Source organism: Cryptomeria japonica, chromosome 2 (assembly GCF_030272615.1).
Source record: "Cryptomeria japonica chromosome 2, Sugi_1.0, whole genome shotgun sequence".
NCBI classification, from domain to species: Eukaryota; Viridiplantae; Streptophyta; class Pinopsida; order Cupressales; family Cupressaceae; genus Cryptomeria; species Cryptomeria japonica.
This window is the reverse complement of record NC_081406.1, coordinates 314,849,878-314,864,126: the sequence shown is the minus strand read 5'-3', so window position 1 is coordinate 314,864,126 and position 14,249 is coordinate 314,849,878.

The window sequence follows — 14,249 nt, the reverse complement described above, 5'->3', positions numbered from 1 at the left end:
ATTGCAATAAATATGGTCACACATCTAATCAATGTAGGACAAAGTCTGTTAACAACTATCAGAAAGCAAAATTCAAAGGGTTATGTAGAAACTGCAATAGATATGGACATAGTACTGAGAAGTGCTAGCTTAAGCAAAAGAACCACATGTGGTCTGCACACTGAGCAAACACTAGAGGTTACCGAACTCACACAAATCCTTACCGACAATATGCAGCAGTACCATGGGATTACAACACAAGGATATGGTGTGAATGTTGTGGAAGATATGGACATATTAGTGCCAACTGTTTTATAAGGTTTGGAATGAACAACCGAAGATCATGGAGAAATCCTGGTATGGCATGTTTTCATTGTCACAAAGTTGGACATTTAGCTGGAGATTGCAGAGATCAACCTAGAGGAGACATTGAAGAAATAAAAGAAAAATTAAAGATGATTTGGAAAAAGAAGGAAATAATGGCAAATGAAGAAATCACCTTACCTACCGAGTTAGGTGCACCTATTCCAAATTAATCATAAAAAGGTATAAAGGGACTACATTCTCTGAAGGTTAAAATCATAACAATTCCTATTCTATTATGTACAAAATTCAAAATCTGCGTAGTTAAGATGCATGAGTAAGTTTGAAATTCTATAAAAGTACTTTATAGGAAACCTGTCAAGTCGGTGAATACAGGAAGCCTGTCAAGTCAGTAAATGAAGGAAATTTGGTTACTCAGTTAAAATGAAAAAAAGGAGAGTAAATTGGTTAAAGGTAAACCAAGTACATTTAATGTTTTGACCTAACCCGCACGAAGCCCAATAAGGTATTTTGTGTACTTAAAAGTATTTTTGTGGTCATTTACATTCACCAAGTTTTCAAAGAAGCAGAGCAGAGCGAATCAAGGTGATCAAACTTCATTCAAAGCGAATCCAAGGTATTTACATCAAATCTCATCGCATTGTCAAGCTAGTTTACCGATCTTATCAAATTGCTATTATCTGTCGAGTGTGAAGCGTCTGTCGTTTGTAAACCGTCAAATCCTAAGGATAGTTTGCTAATTTTTTACCTGAAATCTACAATGGCACCCAAGATCCAAGATCCCATAGTTGTCAAGAATGTGGAGAAACCCTCATTGAAATACACTTTGACTCCTAAAGTCGCCTCTGAATCGGATGACAAAACCACCTTTTCACTCATCTCGGATCGAGTCTTGCTAGTTGAAGTTGTTAGATTCTTCACCAAATGCTGTGTTGAAGAACTTGGTCATGTTGAGATTAGAGACACCTATGATGAATTATGTACCGATGGTGTATTAAACAACAAGTTTGAACACATCAGAATCAAGGGATTGACTGAAGCCCTAACCTATCCTTGTGTGTTCAAGCCCCAATGGGTTAAGTTTGTTTTGAGCAGAGTTCATGATGATTTCATGTGGCTAGAAGAGCAACCATTCAAAATCACCAAGGAAATCATTCATGTGATCACCGGTTATCCTATCTATGACCATGCACGAGCTCAGAAGATGATATCACAGAAGGAGTTAATCAGTTTAATCGGGGTAGAATCTGATTACAGAGGATTGAAACTAAACAATGTCACTGATGTAGAAATTAAGTTTGCCATTAGAGTAATCGATTACTATTTCTTCCAATCAGCAAGGGAAAACAGTGTACCATGTGTCGTAGTTGACAGCCTATAAAATTGTGAAAAAGGGAATGAAAGTTGACTTATGTGAAGTGCTATTGAAGAACTTGTTTGAGAATTTGAACACAATAAGGAAGCCGAAGAAAAACAACTCGACAAATACACTGAAGTTTGGTTCACTTCTTGTATGCATGTTTTTCTACTTTGAGAAATCTTTCCATCAGTCGGTAAAGTAGTTTGGGAGCTACACCGACCAATCACCCATCAAATTAATGACTTTATCAAGAAGTTGGGAGATAATTTCAATGATATAATGGATGACTACTTTAGCAAATTTCAAGAGAAGATGCACAATAGGTACCGGATTCCACCCCAGCTGGTAGAGAAATATAAGGATGATATATGCTTTGAGGTAGACATTGATTACCATTATGTGAACGCTGTGGAACCGAGGACTCAATATTTGCCACCAATGGGTTATGAGATTGACTTTGATATCACACAACAACAAATTGATGCATATCTCATATTACCAAGGCATGCTACCGAGCTAAGATATGGAACTTATGAAGAAGTTAAGGAAAAGGTAAAAATGAGCATTGTAGTACCCAAGGCTACAAGAAAGGCTACAAAGATGATAAAGGTTTTATCTGAGAAATTTGGAGAAGAATCCTCCTCTACACCTGTCAAAGGCACTCTTGCCATCACCGAAGAGGAATTAGAAGCTCAAGAGGCAGCAATAACATTGAGCACTGAATTGCTTAAGGGTAAAGTGTTGAAAAGAAAGAAACTGGACACTTCAAAAGCCCTACCGACTCCACCAACAAAGAGACCTAACACTAGAGCATCAGCCGCATCACCGAGTAAGAGACAAAAGAATGTTACTGCTCCCAAGGTAACCAAGACCTACAAGAAATCTACTCGAAGACTCATTCTGGAAAAAGAGACTAGTGATACAGTATCTGATGATGCAAACAAATTCTAGATTGTAAAAAGCAAGAAGGTAAATATTCATAGTGTTGAAAACTTCTGTGCCAATCTAAAAGAATATGGTGGATTTGCAGGATTTAGATATGTCAAGTATGAGACTAGGAATAATGATGAGAAGAGACAAATTGAAGAAGCTGTTATTTGCACACTTCTAAAGTTTTGGCTAGCTCCATTAGAACTAGTAAAGTCACTTCCAAATGAACTTTACTTGCATATTGATAATAGGTGGAAATATGCAATGGACTCAGAGAAACAAATTAGAGAAAGAAGTCTAGTCCATCTATTTCCTGATATGTCTGTAGCAGAAATAAAGGAACACTTGACAACCTACAATTCAAAATTTCTTGTCAAGCAAAGAGCCTTAAAACTGATGAATGGGCTATATATTGATGTAGAAAATGAGACAAAAGCAAAATGGCAGGAAATCTTCAAAACTAAGGATGTCGGGGAACAATCTCAAGTTGAAATTGTTGATGTCACCGAACAAGATCCTGATGTCACCGAGCAAGGTCTTGATGCTACCAAGCAAGACCCGGCTGACACTGTTCAAATTGATGAAGATGTCATGGGTGCAGAAGCATCGGAGCAGGAAATGATCGAAGGCACTACATATGCAAAACTTGTATCTAGTGAATCCGTTTTAGAACAAGTTCAGCCTTACCCATCGATCAATCAACCTGTCTCTACCAAAGCTCCTCAAGATACAACACAAGGCACCGAAGGTCACTAGTCTGAAGCAGCAGAAGGTACAACTCAAGAAAAGACCTCTTAAGCACCCTCGAGCACTGAAAATGTAGCAGTTGATACACCCAGTACCGAGACACCGAAAGACACCACAGCAGCTACAGGAACCGATCAAAGTGTTGCCTCTACTGAGCAACCTACCGAGGGTCAACAAGCCTCTCAAGCTATTGTCTTGGTCCAACCGACCAAAGGTAAAGAGAAGAAGGTGAAAAAGAATAGTTTCAAAGTTGATTTATCTAAACCAATAGTGTTGCCCAATGTGGATATCTCAAAACTAAAGGGGCAAGCACTTATTGATTTCGGTGAACTATGCAAAGCAAAGGCTGAACAAGAAAAATAGATGGCCATTCAAAAGAAGAATAAAGTACTTCAAAATGTGAAGACACTACTGACAAATATGCTACCATTAGCTATAGTGTCAACCGATGCAGCCATCCATATTCAACTGGATGAACTCCTTAATCAAATAGAAACATCTGGAGTTGATGCATCTGAGTACTTGAGCAAGCTAAAAGACAAGGAGCTTACTGCAAAAATGATAGAAGAGGTACAAAAAGCTCTAGCTATTGGGAAAGTCAAGCTTGTCAAATTCATTGCTGAGTTGTCCCCTCAACTCAAGCATATTCTTTATTTATTTCAGAAACTTTGCACATTTTCTATATTCATTAAATATATCAAGAATAAAACTGAGGCAATTGAGAAAGAGATCAATGATCTCTCAAATAAGTTGACCACTGAGCCCAATTCAGTTCAAATTTTTATACAAAGCTTCAATAGCTCATGGCTCAACAACTGGAACTAAGAAATGAAGAACATAAGATCAGGATGGATATAATGACCCTCCAGACATTATTCCTTCCTCATCTTTCATCAGTTCAAGAACAGATTAACCGAGCTACATGCCTATCTACTACACAAGAGGGAAGCACTCTTGATGGCTTAATATCCCTATTGGCTAATATTCAAGCACAAACTTCTTTAATGGAAAGTGTATAGGATGCACTCTCTGTCGCTCTCACCAATGCCCAGAAGAAGTATAAATCTATTTTTGATCAGTTATCACCCCCGGATGGAAATTAAGTTTTTGATGTTTGTCAAAAAGGGGGAGTGATACTATATAAGGGAAACAATATAATATATTGAGGGAGTGATACAGTTTTGGTGATACAGTTTTGATACATTATTCAGAGTATTGTATACAGGGGGAGTATACCAACCAGAGTATGCAGAGTATCCAAGCACAGTAAGCAGAGCACACAAGCACAAAACTGAGCATGTAAAATCAAAGTTATGTACAGTATAATGATAAGGGGAGTATATCTGAATATACTATTTCATTGAATATTGTATAAATTGTCTAGTATAGTCATTTTGCAATGTATATAGATTTTTGAGTTATGACTTTGAAAGTAGTTTTTGTCAAACATCTCAACTAATGTCAAAAGGGGAGATTGTTACTACTTATCTAGTTGCCATTAGTTTTTATATTCAAAGTCATACTATATACTCTAGTCGGTTAGCACTACCAAATCATGCAGTCGGTATACACAGAGAAGTTGGTATGCACAGTCTAGTCGGTTACAGAGGAAAGCAGTCACAGAATGCAGTATACACCGAGCTGTCTACCGAGTATCTTTTTATGACTACTGAGTAGTAAAGATGACACACCGAGTAAAACATGTTACTAGATACATTGAACCTGGACATGCATATGAAAACGTGTTACAAGATCGAGGCACATCTAACCATTATTACATTGGAAATTGCACTAGAAGATTGTGTATGATTTTGAGATCAATCTAACCAATGAAATATTTTGTTTAGTTATTCATTTGAGGAATCATGTTTGTAAGATCGAAGCAATGAATTAGATCACCGTCTTAAGAGATCTATTTATACAACATGAGTTAGGGTGTATATGTGTGTGAAAGAAGACTGTTACAGAGACATAGAGATCACCAAGAAGGTTTTCAGAGAACAGTCGAAGAACAAAGTAAACAAAAGGGTTTACCGAGTTACTATATGGGTTACCGAGGTATGCTATAAGCAAGGTAATCTATTCTGAGCACATAAAATCTGCTATAACATTTCAGATGTAAAGTTGCAGATATTTGTAATGATTTTATTGTAATATTGTGAAGTTGAAAGAGAAACCTTTAACAGGGTAAAAGACTCTAATCAAGTCTATAAATTGTAAAGCCTCTAACTAGGTGCAACATTCAGAATAAATGTTGTAAAATCCTTTAGCAAGGTAGATCTAATAGATCTTGTTACTCCTAACAGGGTAAGCTATCAGAAATAGCTAAAATGTAGCTCTAACCGAGCACTCTTTATTATTACAGTAGTGAAGTTGTGGGTGCCATCCCCACCGCAGTTTTTCTCTCTAACCAAGAGTTTCTGCGTAACCAAAATATATATGTTATGGAGTGAATCATGTATGATTGCTATCTATTTGCTTTAACTTTATTTTATGTTACTGCACTATTCTGTTTATGCATAACATTAAAGTTATTATTCAAGAAAAGTTTTGGAGTACTGATTCACCCCTCCCCTCTCAGTACATTAGCTTTCCATATTGGGCCTAACAGTGCTTGAGGTCACTTTGCATCTGGCGTGTTTGTTGTGTTTTTGCCCTTGACACTAAAACTAAAATACTTAAACTGGAAAAAAATTAGAAACATAAAAACATCAAAACTCATTGGTCAAAAACTTTGTTCTTGCCAGAAAATTGTCTGGCTCACCATAAATTGTCATACGAGTCTACCATTGTGTCATACAACCCTCTGAGAAATGTCATCCTGCCATACAAATATTGTCGTACGAGTAAGGGTTCAGCATTGCCATTTTGTCGTCTGAGAAAGTATAAACTATCGTACGAGTCAGGTTTAATACTGTCATTTTTTCGTTTGAGCGAGTCTAAACTGTCGTGCGAGTTTAAAGAACAACTCATACGAGAAAATTTATTTGTCATTTGGAAGTACTTACATTGTCACCTGGGTTATCATATTCTATCGTACGAACCTCTGTATTCAACAGTCTAGAAACCTGTCTTTTTGCATGCCTTTTCGTATCTGTCGTACTTGCCTAATCAATCCGCAGTGATTATATACCTGGTTGTCTTCTCGGGTCGCTAGGTCAAGTTATCTTTTGTCAAAACAAGACTAGACAGGCTAAGGGTTTCAAGTATTCATTTCCAACAAGTTCAAGATCTAACATCTCAAAGTGCATCATCACATTCTCTTGATAAACTGATCATTCAAACATAGTTTCTCGTCAGGATCTATCATCCTTTATCATGAAACTACAACCCTTTGATCAGATTAACCTTATTCTCTATCACAGGATATATCATTCCTATTGAACCTGGTCATGTCAAAAATCACAAAACTTTGCACTCCAAACTAAGATCGAAAAACTTGCAAACTCACAAATACTCTGATGACCATTTTGTGTCTTATCAATCTATCATATTTACCTCAACAATTGATCACATATTGGGGAACATTATAGAAAATTGAAACCTCGTAAAACATTCAGAACACGTGTATGCCCATTTTAACCAAGGCTCAGAGATGAAAGATCGAAGAAACAAAAATAGAAATGCTTGAAATGGCTGAAGATCATGTGGAAATAACACACGAAAATGAAATACAAGAAGAAGAGATAATGGATCAACACATCGGAGAAATCAAACTAGATCCTAAATTTGATAAATTCATGGCAAAAATATTGGAGGGTGAAAAAGAAAAATACTTCCTAATGTTAGCAAAATCTGGTGTTACACTCCCCCAAGAATTTGACGTAAACATTTTAAGACCAAGGGGAGGATCAAGTGACACTTACAATGACAATGAACAAAACAAAGAAATTTTCAGTCCCAAAAAGAATGACACAAGAATTCCTGATGATACAAGAACTCATGAGGATGCACGAAGAACTAATGAGGACGCACGAAGAACTAATGAGGATGCATGAAGAACTAATGATGACACAAGAAGGAATCATGATGACACAAGAACCAATGAGTACACATGAAGACCTAATGATGACACAAGAACTGATGAGTACACACGAAGACCTAATGATGACACAAGAAGGAATCATGATGATACAGGAAGGGATCATGATGATACAAGGAGAAATTGTGTTGATGATCATCTCTTAGCTCTCACGCAGCATATACAAATGCTTCAAACACAAATTCAAGATATACAAAGGGGAACTACTAAGAGGTATTCACTTCAAGAAATTTGTCCTTATCCGTTTGACATAAGTATCAACATGATACCTTTTCTTAAAAATTGTGAAACTCCTGGATATGATAAATATAATGGAAGCTCTGATCCCCAAGATTATATAAGAGAATTTTGCACGATGAGCATGGAGTTCACACATGAAGACACATACTTAATGAGGTTATTTCAAAAGATCTTAAGTGGACAAACTATGGAATGGTTCTCGAAACTTCCACCCAAAATTAGATCATTCTCAGAATTGGTGGACAAATTTGTTTCGCAATATTCTTACAACATACAACATGAGGTTACAATGATAGACTTGTGTAACACCAAACAAAAGAGTGGAGAACCTTTCATGACATTTCTACAGAGATGAAGACGATTAGCTGCACGATATCCTTGTATGGTGCCAGAATATGAAAAGATGGACATTGTAAAGCGGAAAATCGCGATCGAACCCTAGTTGCTCTCCCCTCTTCCAACTCCGAGGAGAGAGAAGGGAGATCACTAGGGTTGATGGTTTTCACTTAGGGGAGAGACTTTACATTCAAAAGAGGGGTTGAAACCCACAAGATCCAATCCCACACAATGCAAGATTGGATGCTAAATGTGTTTCAAGGGTTAAGAAAGCAAGGCTACCCTCTTTTGTAAAGAATGTTGATAGAAGAATTAAGCTAGGAATGCATGCAAAGTGACAAAGATTCGCTTATAAACTGAGTTAGGGATATAGGATGAAGTTGCGGACTTGGAATTAGCAGTAAAATGTCGAGACGGCGCTGTCCTGCAAATTTGAGCAAAAGTTGACGGGACGATGGCGCCCGGCGTGCACACGGTCCTCCGAAAAATCCGCGAAACGAAGGGGGATCTGTTCGTCTCTGCACAAGGATTCCAGATCTTCAATTTCAGCTGCGTACCTGCAACCTACACACAGAAAAGCAAAGACGATTGGGGGGTTAGGGATTAGGGGTTTGCCTTTAGGTCAAACCCCGGTTTTGGAATTAACCAAGAAATGAGAAATTGCTGTAAAATGTAAATGTCTGTAATGTAAAACAAGTACTAATACCTTGTTGTAAGGATGTTTGTATCCTTATGTGCGAAGGTATAGATGTTGTTGTTTGTTGTATTGTTGTATTGTTGTATGTTGTATGTAGCATGTAGTATGTGATCTCCTCTTCAATGGTTGAATCCTTGTCTTGAATGCAACACTTAGCCTTGAATGGAGACTTAGAAGGAATGCTTGAATGCTTGAATGCTTGAGTATAGTTTCCACGCTTTTTCCATCATATCGAATGAAAGAGGAAAATGTAGTTTATATACTTGTCAATTAGGGCTGATAGACTGATTTTCCTGACCTTAGGCCGACCAGGAAAGTTTATTTTCCAAATTGCAAACAAAAGGACCCGAAACCCCATAGGAGACCGGGCCCAAAATAGGGCCAGGGACCAGGGTGTTGGGCGCCCTGGTCCTGAAGGACCAGGGTGCTGGGCACTCTGGTCCCACCTCCCGAGACAACAGGGTGCAAAGGAGGTTCAGGCCAGGGTGCAAGAAAATGCAGTTTTCAGTGTCATAAGCAAGTTTCGGGGTCTCCATTCAGGTTTAGTGTTGCGTCGCCATCGTGAAGACCCAAATGCAGTCGAAATTGCAAGTGTCACAATTTTAGGACGCTACAGACATATTCATTGACAAGCTAAATGCACAAATGAGTTATAACCTAAAAATTCAATGTCATTCAAGTTTTGAAAAGATGATTGATAATGGAATCAGAATTGAGGAAGCTATGGTAAAGAAGGGAGAGTTGAAGATTTACAAAGAAGGAGTTAATCCTCCTCCCAACAACAATACCAACTACGATAAACACAAATTTTGGAATAGAAATTGAAACATTGTCAATGATGGGATAGTGGATAATAATAACCTGAAACCAAAGCAACTGGTTTTCAATCTATCAAATCACACATCAGCAGTTCAACAAGATAATAATCAACAAAAATCATCTTTTAACATTTTTTTTCCCAGGAAATTTACTAACATTGGTGAACCACTTGGGTCAGCATTAAAGACACTTCTTGCAAACAAATTGATTACCTTGCCAGAAGCAAAAAAATTTGAACCCCTGGTAAAACCTTCTTGGTGGAACGACAACCATTATTGTGATTTTCATCGAAACAAAGGACACCAATTATATAATTGTCAGTTGTTAAAACATGTTATCCAAGATCTGATTGATAATGGTGTAATAACTATGGATGGGCATACGACAAACAAATTGCACACAACTTTTAAAACTCCACTTCCTAATTATGGTAAGGGTGAATTATCAGTAGTAGTGGATCAATTACTTAAAACTCCCGCGCAAATATCAAATTTAGAGCTTTTAAAACTTTCACTCGCACATAAAGAAATCTTAGAAAGAGGACTAGTAGATACGCTGACATCCAAAGAATTGATGTGGATCAATTCCAAACCATGGTGGGATACCTCACAACTCATCATTGCTTATCATTCATAGAAGAAGATGACACGTCTTTGCAACATCCTCATAACACTCCATTGCATATTAAAGTCCTTATACATAAAACACGTGTTAAATGTGTCCTAATAGATGTAGGAGTTGGCTTGAATATATGCTCATTAAGTCTTGTTTGTGCTTTAGGTTATTCTGAAGATGCAGTTGATCCCCGTAAAAATATCACAATCAAAGCATATGATGAAGAAGAACGTTCCTCTAAAGGAATTATGGTATTACCCATTAGAGTAGGACCCTTGCAGACTGATACATCATGCCATGTCCTACACCTGGATTTAACATACAACATACTTTTGGGAAGAGCATGGATTCATGACATAAAAGCTATTCCTTCAACTTATCACCAGTACCTGAAGTTTCCGTACAATGGGCAAGAAATCACAATTTCAGCAAACTCAAATCCATTCCAATATTGTAGTAATTTGAAACCGGCACAAGAGGTCATTGTTCCACATAATAGAGAGGCATCATCTTCAAGCATACAATCCAAGGAAAAATCATTTTCCTCAATCTTTTCAAGTTTTGAAAAACAAATACAGCTAAGGGATCAAGGGAATGAAGAATATTCACTGTCACAGTTACCTATTTCTCCTAAATCTTATGGTAAACCATCAAACTCAAAACAACAACCAGTTATGAAACCTCTTCCAATATTTGATGGAGCATTTGTTTTGATTAAGTAAAAATAGGTTTTTGAAAGGAACCCAAACCTTTTACAAATCAGGAGAGCAAAAGAGCTAGAAAGAACTGTGCCTGATCACTCCAATAACAAAAACTGACCATATCCGAACAAAAAGGGATCTCAACACACATAACATGAAGAACCACAAAAAGACAACAAAAGGAAAGCAAAAAGACAACACGAAGACAGAGACCGAGACCGAGACATCTAGATAGCTTTCATGATAACTTCAGCGTGGACCACCATCTGCTTCATGTTGTTCACAGAGGTCTTTAAATCATCCAGCTCTTGACCCTTGGTGTCACCCTTATTCCTGGTATTGGCTCTAGTTCTCTTCTCGTGACCTTTTTTGTCTAGCTGATCCTTGTCACCCTCTTTATCTTTGATGTTATCAAATCTGTTAATCAAAATGTTCATGTTAGCCACTGAGGATTTGAGAATCTGGAAGTTCTGTTCAACTATCTTCTTTACTATGAGTTCCATCCTGTCAACTCTGCTACCCAGATTGTTCATAGCAATTTCCATCCCTTTCACCTCCTTATTTCCTTCCATCTCCTTAACCTTTTTTTTCAGTTTCAATAATTTTACTCACCATGTTTTCAATGGCTTCAGCATTATTAATTGCCACCACCAATTCTTTGACATTTTGAGATAGGGGTTTGTCGCCTATCGTGGCTCTTTTGACAACATTCATATCCTTCTTCAGGTTGCCTATGTCTTTCACCATTATGCTGATGGTATCACAAACACCCTTAATACTCTCATTTTATCCAACACAATCACTAGATTTGCCCCTTTTGTCCTCTTGATCCTCTTTCTGCAGACCTTGAGTATTCAAATCCTCATTGCTGCCCACAACTGGAATATCATCCCCCCCCTTACCCTACCCATTATCATTTTTATCCTCCTCCGCCTCATCACCAGAATCAATCAAAAATTGATTAATATATTTGTTACCTCCCTTCTTGATGTTCTTCTTCCTCTGTGTTTGCTTTCTGGTGCCTTTACCTTTCTTGTTTTTGATGAATTTACCTTCGAAGGACTCGGCCTCAGACTCCAAAATATCTGAATCCACCACTATCCTCTTCCTCTTTCCCTTTTTCCTTCCCTTTTCACTTAGCTCCTCCAACTTGCCTTTAGTTTCTGAGTCAAAGTTAAAACCACTAACCTCACTCTTTGTGTCCTCATCCCTTGCATTTTTACCTTTAATAGGTTTTTCAATGCATTTCCCTTTCAATAATTTATACACAAGAGCCATAAGACCCTAATGAAGAGCATGGTCGCCCTTGGGGTCTTTTTGTATCTCTTTGATAGTATGGTCCATGGAAAATGCAAGATAATATGGCAGGCTTACATTTTCCCCATGGCAAAAATGGTTGAGCAATACAAAGTGGTGCCCATAAGCTCTCGTAAACTTGTCATCCAACATTATATAGGTAATTGTAGCAAACAAAATGAGCCTCCATGGCCTGCATATATGTTTTGGGGAGTGATAGGAGTTGTTGACCTTCATCATTTTCTTCTTCTCACCTTTCGTGATAGGAAATTTGTTTGCTGCCTTATTAGAGATGCTACGATCTCTATAGAATTTCATGCCTTCTGTCATCATCCCCGTGGCTTCAGCAATAATCTCCTCATCCACAGTCATCATCTACGTCCCCACTAAAACTTTTCTATTCTTCCAATTCTTGATAAAGTGTTTAGTGACAGTTGGATCTTTCCCACTAAGCCTCTCCATAAACACACTTAGACCCCCCTCCTGAAGAATTTCTCAAACCTCTCTATTCTTCCTCCATTCCGAACAAGAGGTAGGTTTGAGCCTTTTTTTGTTCCCTCCCAATTTTCCTTCGCAATCACTGAATTTCCTTCTCTCGGCTCCGATTCTTCTTCTCTGGTTTCTGTAGTTGCTCTGAAAAACAACCCTGAATCCATGCCAAGCAATTATGAAAAGACAAAAATAAATGCTCATCATCGCCGTTATAAACCTGCATCAAAATAAGTGGAAGAAGCATTTAAAAATTATGGTTGATGATGCCACGTTGCCTCATTTGGATACGGTCCAAATCGAACAAGGATTTTGCTTCACATGCAAGTTTACTCTCACCATTAATAGTAATGATTTCCTCCGTTTGGCAGGCCAGGTTGGTGGCCCAGTCAACACACAAATTTGCTTCCCTGTACACGTGTGTGAAAACACACATATCAAATGTGTCACTTATTTTCTTCGCTGCTTTAATAGTGTTGTTTATTGACCAAGATGGTGGGAACTCCTTGTTCAAACAATTTATTACATTCAAAGAGTCTCCTTCATACCAGACTCTGGTGCAGTTGGCTTCCTTTGCTAGGACCATCCCATGATAAGCTGCCATAGCCTCAACAACATGAGTAGTCTAATTTCCTATAGGTATGCATTTAATAATTTTGCATTTTCCCCATTCGTCCCTTAGGACCACACCACATCCCACATTACCAGGGTTACCCTTTGAAGCTCCATCAAAGTTGATTTTCATCCAACCATTGGGAGGACATTCCCATTTCACACCCTCTCTAGGATTAGTCTGAAAGTAATCTCATCCTTTTAATCTCCACTTCTTGAAGATTATTTGATCATCCTTGTCTTGAGGGTTAGCAATACTACCTATGATATTAATATTTTCCAATATGTTTCTTTTTATTTTCTCAAACACAATTTGAGCCTTATACACCTTCCCTTTGAACACTCTTTCATTTCTCTCTTTCCATATACCCCAACACATATGGGGTAAAGCCAATTTCCACAACAAATTAGTAGACTTATTCCTTGATGGATGCTACCAAGAATTAAAAACCTCTTGAACTGATTATGGGAAACTCCAACTGATATTGAAGTGATCCAGACATCGTCCCCAGACATCAGTAGAGAAAGGACAATGAAAGAGCAGGTGGTTGATGGTCTCCTCATTCTGCATACAAAGAAAACAAACACTAGGCATACACATACCTCTTTTTATGAGGTTATCAATAGTAAGAATTTTATCTTGAAGGGCTGTCCAAAAGAAGATATTAATTTTAGGAGTTAGGCCTTTCACCCAAGCCTTAGCCCAACAAGGACTATCCATTTTAGAAAACTGCTGATAATAAAGAGAGGCCACAGTAAATTTACCATTTGCTGTGAGTTTCCAGATTAATTGATCTTCATCTTCCACCACCACCATGGAGTTCATTATTTTGTTCAGACTTCCCAAGTAAGGATCAACTTGGGATAAATCCTTCCACTATCCATCTTTCCAGTAGTCACCCACCATAGAACCATATTTTTCCTTGTAGTGGTTTTAAAATCTACTCCAATCAGGACTTTCACTTAAAGGGGACTCAAGCAACCAGGAGTCTTCCCATAATTTGATAAGGTTTCCTTTCCCCATCTTCCATTTTACACCTTTGGCAATTAGATCTCTTGTTC